This window comes from Macaca mulatta, chromosome 3, assembly GCF_049350105.2.
Source record: "Macaca mulatta isolate MMU2019108-1 chromosome 3, T2T-MMU8v2.0, whole genome shotgun sequence".
Lineage (NCBI taxonomy): Eukaryota > Metazoa > Chordata > Mammalia > Primates > Cercopithecidae > Macaca > Macaca mulatta.
Window position 1 is genome coordinate 188,876,367 of NC_133408.1, and position 6,038 is coordinate 188,882,404.

The 6,038-nt window shown below is 47.1% G+C and overlaps 1 pseudogene; it reads left to right on the plus strand.

Annotated features, from left to right (window-relative positions):
- Positions 1-3,746: 3,746 nt before the first annotated feature.
- Positions 3,747-4,008, plus strand: LOC711105 (cytochrome c oxidase subunit 6B1 pseudogene; annotated as a pseudogene).
- The last annotated feature ends 2,030 nt before the right edge of the window (positions 4,009-6,038 follow it).

Here is a 6,038-nt window from a genome sequence, read left to right on the forward strand (position 1 = left end):
AGCAGATGGATCACTTGAGGTCATGAGTTCAAGACCAGGCTGGCCAACATGGCAGAACCCCATCTCTACTAAAAATACAAAAATTAGCAGGGCATGGTGGAGCGTGCCTGTAGTCCCAGCTACTCAGAAGGCTGAGGTGGGAGAATTACTTGAACCTAGGAGGTGGAGGTTGCAGTGAGCTGAGACTGTGCTACTGCACTCCAGCTAGTGCAACAGAGCGAGACTCCATCTCAAAAAAACAAAAAACAAAACAAAACAAAAGAAACGAAAGAATAGTCACCCACGTAACAGGCTGGGCTTCCTCCACTGCCTCATCTCCCGTACTTAATGCAATGGGTTTCTACTCCCTATGAACTCTAGACTCAGCAATTGCCAGTGATGACATCTCTCTCTCTGTCATTCTCTCTCTCTCTTTTTTTTTTTTTTTTTTTTGAGATGGAGTTACACTCTTGTTGCCCAGGCTGGAGGGCAGTGGCGCGATCTCGGCTCACAGCATCCTCCGCCTCCTGGGTTCAAACGATTCTCCTGCCTCAGCCTCGCGAGTAGCTGGGATTACAGGTGCATGCCACCACGCCCAGCTAATATTTTTTGTATTTTAGTAGAGACAGGGTTTCACCATGTTGGCCAGGATGGTCTCAGTCTCTTGACCTCATGATCCGTCCACCTCAGCCTCCCAAAGTGCTGGGATTACAGGCACGAGCCACTGCGCCTGGCCTTTTTTTTTTTTTCAAGAGACAGGGTCGCTCTCTGTCATCAAGACTGGAGTGCAGTGGTACAATTATAGCTCACTGCAGCCTCGAATTCCTGGGCTCAAGGTATCCTCCTACCTTGGCCTACTAAAGCACTGGGATTACAAACATGAGCAACTGTGCCCGGCCAGCCAACACCTCTCATCACCACTTACAAAGGTCTCTTCCTATGCATGAGGAAGTCTTCTGCATACTGTCTGACTGGGACTTAACTCACAGATTGCCCCCTGGCTGGTTAGGTGAGTAGCCACACTCACCACAAGTATTCACATCCTTGACTTCTTTGCAACAATTGTCTACTCTAGGGGTGTCCAATCTTTTGGCTTCCCTGGGCCACATTGGAAGAATTGTCTTGCGCCACACATAAAATACACTAACATTAATGATAACTGATGTGATGGTTAATACCGAGTGTCAACTTGATTGGATTGAAAAACACAAAGTATTGATCCTGGCTGTGTCTGTGAGGGTGTTGCCAAAGGAGATGAACATTTGAGTCAGTGGGCTGGGAAAGGTAGACCCACCCCCAATCTGGGTGGGCACCATCTAATCAGCTGCCAGCATGGCTAGAATATAGCAGGCAAAAAATGTGAAGAGACTGGCCTAGCCTCCCAGCCTATATCTTTTTCCCATGCTGGATGCTCCTGCCCTTGAAACTCGGACTCCAAGTTCTTCAGTTTTGGAACTCTTTCCTTGCTCCTCAGCCTTCAGATGGCCTATTGCGGGACCTTGTGATCATGTGAGTTAATACTTAATAAACATATATATGTGTCTATTTTATATATATATATTATAACATTATATATATATATATATATTTCATTAGTTCTCTCCCTCTAGAGAACCCTGACTGGCCGGGCGCGGTGGCTCAAGCCTGTAATCCCAGCACTCTGGGAGGCCGAGGCGGGCGGATCACGAGGTCAGGAGATCGAGACCATCCTGGCTAACACGGTGAAACCCCGTCTCTACTAAAAAAAAATACAAAAAACTAGCCGGGCGAGGTGGCGGGCGCCTGTAGTCCCAGCTATTCGGGAGGCTGAGGCAGGAGAATGGCGTAAACCCGGGAGGCGGAGCTTGCAGTGAGCTGAGATCCGGCCACTGCACTCCAGCCCGGGCGACAGAGCGAGACTCCGTCTCAAAAAAAAAAAAAAAAAAAAAAAAGAGAACCCTGACTAATACAGATTTCGGTACCAGGAGTGGTTCTAGAGGAACAGAATATTAAGGATGGAGTTCTTCTGTTGGTTTTGGGGTTTCTGGAGTCGGCTGCTTAATATGATTAGAAATGCTAAGGACTCTATTTCTAATAGTTTGGAGAACACTGATAGTCCTTAGTATGAACTGTTTAGATAGTTACGCAAAATAAATGCATTTGACACTCCTGATTCATTGCTTGTGAGAGGCAAGGAGTTTAGTGACTCTGTACCTAATACCTTTCACCATATGTGGAGAACCAAGGAACATAATGAAGCTGGTTGGTTGCTCCTAAATTCAGTGGACAGAGCGATGAAAGAAAATAATGAACTCAGGGATTCTATTTCCTGGCTTCAGAAGCAGATACTGAGCCTCAGATCTGCTAAGATTGCCCTGAGTAAGAGTCTTATCTCCTGTACAGAAAGAGCTGAAATTGTGGAAAAACAGACATAAGCTCTTATCATGTGTCTGACCTGCATGAAAGATGCATGCACAGCCTCGCCAGGTATCTACTGCTAGAGTGAGGGCATTGATAGGAAAAGAATGGGACCTGCAACTGGGAACGGGGAAGTGTGGGAGGACCCTGATGAAGTTGGGGACACTGAGTTTGTAAACTCTGATGAACCTTTTTGCCAGAAGAAACAGCTTCCCCATCTCCAGTAGTGGCAACATCCCTCGCCGACCATGCTGCCATCAGCCTTTCCACCTTTGTCTGAGGAGATACAACCTACGCTGCCTGAGACAACAGTGATGGCCTCCCCTGAGGCAATTGTCAGGCAAGATAATGTTGATTCTCCTCAGGAACCACCCCAACACCCCTGTTTGCTTCTAGACCTATAACTAAAGTCCCAGTGGGCCCCTAGAAGTGAGGCTGACTGTGACCCATGAGGACGTGTGCTACACTCAAAAAGAATTGCTTGAGTTTTCTAATTTATATAAACAGAAATCTGGAGAATAGGCATGGGAATGGATATTAAGGGTGTGGGATAATGGTGGAAGGAACAGGTCGGGTGCAGTGGCTCACACCTGTAATCTCAGCACTTTGGGATGCTGGGGTGGGTGGATCACCTGAGGTCAGGAATTCAAGACCACCCTGGCCAACATGGTGAAACCCCGTCTCTACGAAAAAAATGCAAAAATTAGCTGGGCGTGGTAGCGGGCTCCTGTAATCCCAGCTACTTGGGAGGCTGAGACAGGGAGAACTGCTTGAACCAGGGAGGCAGAGGTTGCAGTGAGCCAAGATCATGCCACTGCACTCCAGCCTGGGTGACAGAGTGAGACTCTGTCATAAATAAATAAATAAATAAATAAATAAATAAATAAATAAATAAATATAAAAAGATGGAAGAAACATAGAGTTGGATCAGGCTGAATTTATTGATTTGGGCCTACTAAGTAGGGACTCTGCATTTAACGTTGCAGCTCAGGGAGTTAAAAAAAGGTTCTAATAGTTTATTTGCCTAGTCAGCTGAAATATTGATTATAAGATGGCCCATTATGAGTGAACTGTAAATGTCTGATCTCCCTTGGTATAATGTAGAGCAAAGGATCCAAAGGCTTAGGGAGTTCGGGATGGTGGAGTGCATTAGTCACTTTAGACCTACTCATCCCAGCTGGGAAGGTCCAGAAGATACACCCTTGACCAATGCCTTGCAAAACAGATTTGTGAGGGCAGGAGCTGCATCTTTGAAGAGCCCTGTAATTGCTCTTCTGTGTGTGTCAGATCCAACAGTGGGAACCTCAGTCACTCAACTACAAAACTTAAATACAGAAGTTGCATCCGGGGTGCCTCTAGGATTCAATACCATGGCAGAAGAGGACATCGAGACCAAAATCAAGAACCACAGCACTGCCCCTTTTGACAGCCGCTTCCCAACCAGAACCAGACCAGGAACTGCTGGCAGAACGACCTGGATTTCCACCGCTGTCAGAAGGCAAGACCACTAAAGGAGGCGATATCACTGTGTGCGAATGGTACCAGCGTGTGTGCAAGTCCCTCTGCCCCATATCCTGGGTCACAGCCTGGGACAAGCGCCAGGCTGAAGGCACATTTCCCGGGAAGATCTGAACTGGCTGCACCTCCCTCTCCTCTGTCCTCCATCCTTCTCCCAGGGTGGCGAAGGGGGACCTAGTACCCAGTGACCCCCACCCCGGGATCCTAAATCATTATTTCACTGCTAATAAAAACTCATTGAAAAAAAAAATTTAAACACAGTGGGAATAATTGGATCCTAAGTTGGCAAAGGCCAAGTGGCAGCACTCAATTGTCAAAGGCAAGGTGGGCGTAGCTACCCTAACAGACAGGAGAGGCAAAGTGGCAATCAGAATAGTCTGACTTGTGTAGAACTCTGGCATTAGCTTACTAATCAGTGTTCCTAGAAGTGAAATTGATAGGAAGCCTACTGCATTCCTACTTAATTTATATAAGCAGAAGAAAAACAGTTAAGGTCCAGTGCAAAAAGAAAGGGTCAGGAGAATGGGCCGGGCATGGTGGCTCACATCTGTAATCCCAGCACTTTGGGAGGCTGAAGTGGGAGAATCACCTGAGGTCAGGAGTTCAAGACCAGCCTGGCCAACATGTTGAAACCCCATTTCTACTAAAAATACAAAAATTAGTCATGTGTGGTGCTGGGCACCTGTAAATCCAGCTACTCAGGAGGCTGAGGCAGGAGAATCATTTGAACCTGGGAGGCAGAGGTTGCAGTGTGCCAAGATTGCGTCATTGTACTCCAGCATGGGCGAGAGTGAGAATCCGTCTAAAAAAAAAAAAAAAAGAAAAGAAAAGAAAAAGAAAAAAAGAAATCTGGGGAAGACGTATATGGATGGAGCCTCTCTGAGTGGTCAAAAACTGTGAAGATATTTGTATCCCATGTGAGTGCTTTGCTGAGTGACCTCAGCAGAGGAGGATTTTAATAATCAAGTGTATAGGATGACCCATTCTGTGGACACCCCTCAGCTCTTTCCCCAGCCACCCGTCATCGTCCAATGAGCCCATGAACAAAGTGACCATGGTGACAGGGATGGAGGTTACACTTGGGCTCATCAACATGGACTTCCACTCACCAAGGTGGACCTGGTTATGGCCACTGCTGAGTGCCTAATTTGCCAGTAGTGGAGAGCAACGCTGAGTCCTCAATATGGCACCATTCCATCAGCCAGCTCCCTGGTGGCAGGAAGAATATATTGGACCTCTTCCATCATGAAAACAGTAGAGGTTTGTCCTCACTGGAATAAACATTTACTCTGGATATGGGTTTGCCTATCCTGCATGCAATGCTTCTGCCAAGACTACCATCTGTGGATTCATGGAATGCATGGTATTCCACACAGCATTGCCTCTGACCAAGGCACTCACTTTATGGCTAAGAAAGTGCAACGGTGGGCTCATGTTCATGGAATTCACTGGTCTTACCATGTTGCCCATCATCCTGAAGCAGCTGAATATATAGAATGGTGGAATGGCCTTCACTGTAATTGAAGTCACAATTACAACGCCAACTAGGTGATAATACTTTGCAGGGCTGGGGCAAAGTTCTCCAGAAGACCATGTATGCTCTGAATCAGCGTCCAATATATGGTACTGTTTCTCCCATAGCCAGAATTCACGGGTCCAGGAATTGGGGGGTGGAAGTGGAAGTGGCACCACTCACCATCACCCCTAGTAATCCACTAGCAAAATTTTTCCCTCCTGTTCCCGTGACATTACGTTCTGCTGGCCTAGAGGTCTTAGTTCCAGAGGGAGGAACACTGCCACCAGGAGACACAACGATTCCATTAAATTGGAAGTTAAGACTGCCACCTGGACACTTCGGGCTCCTCCTACCTTTAAGTCAACAGGCTAAGAAGGGAGTTACAGTGTTGGCTGGGGTGACTGACCCGGACTATCAGGATGAAATCAGTCTACTACTCCGCAGCGAGGGTAAGGAAGAGTATGCATGGAATAGAGGAGATCCATTAGGGTGTCTCTTTTTTTTTTTTTTTTTTTTTTTGAGACAGTCACACTCTGTCGCCCAGGCTGGAGTGCAGTGGCGCTATGTCGGCTCACTGCAAGCTCCGCCTCCTGGGTTCACGCCATGCTCCTGCCTCAGCCTCTCGTGT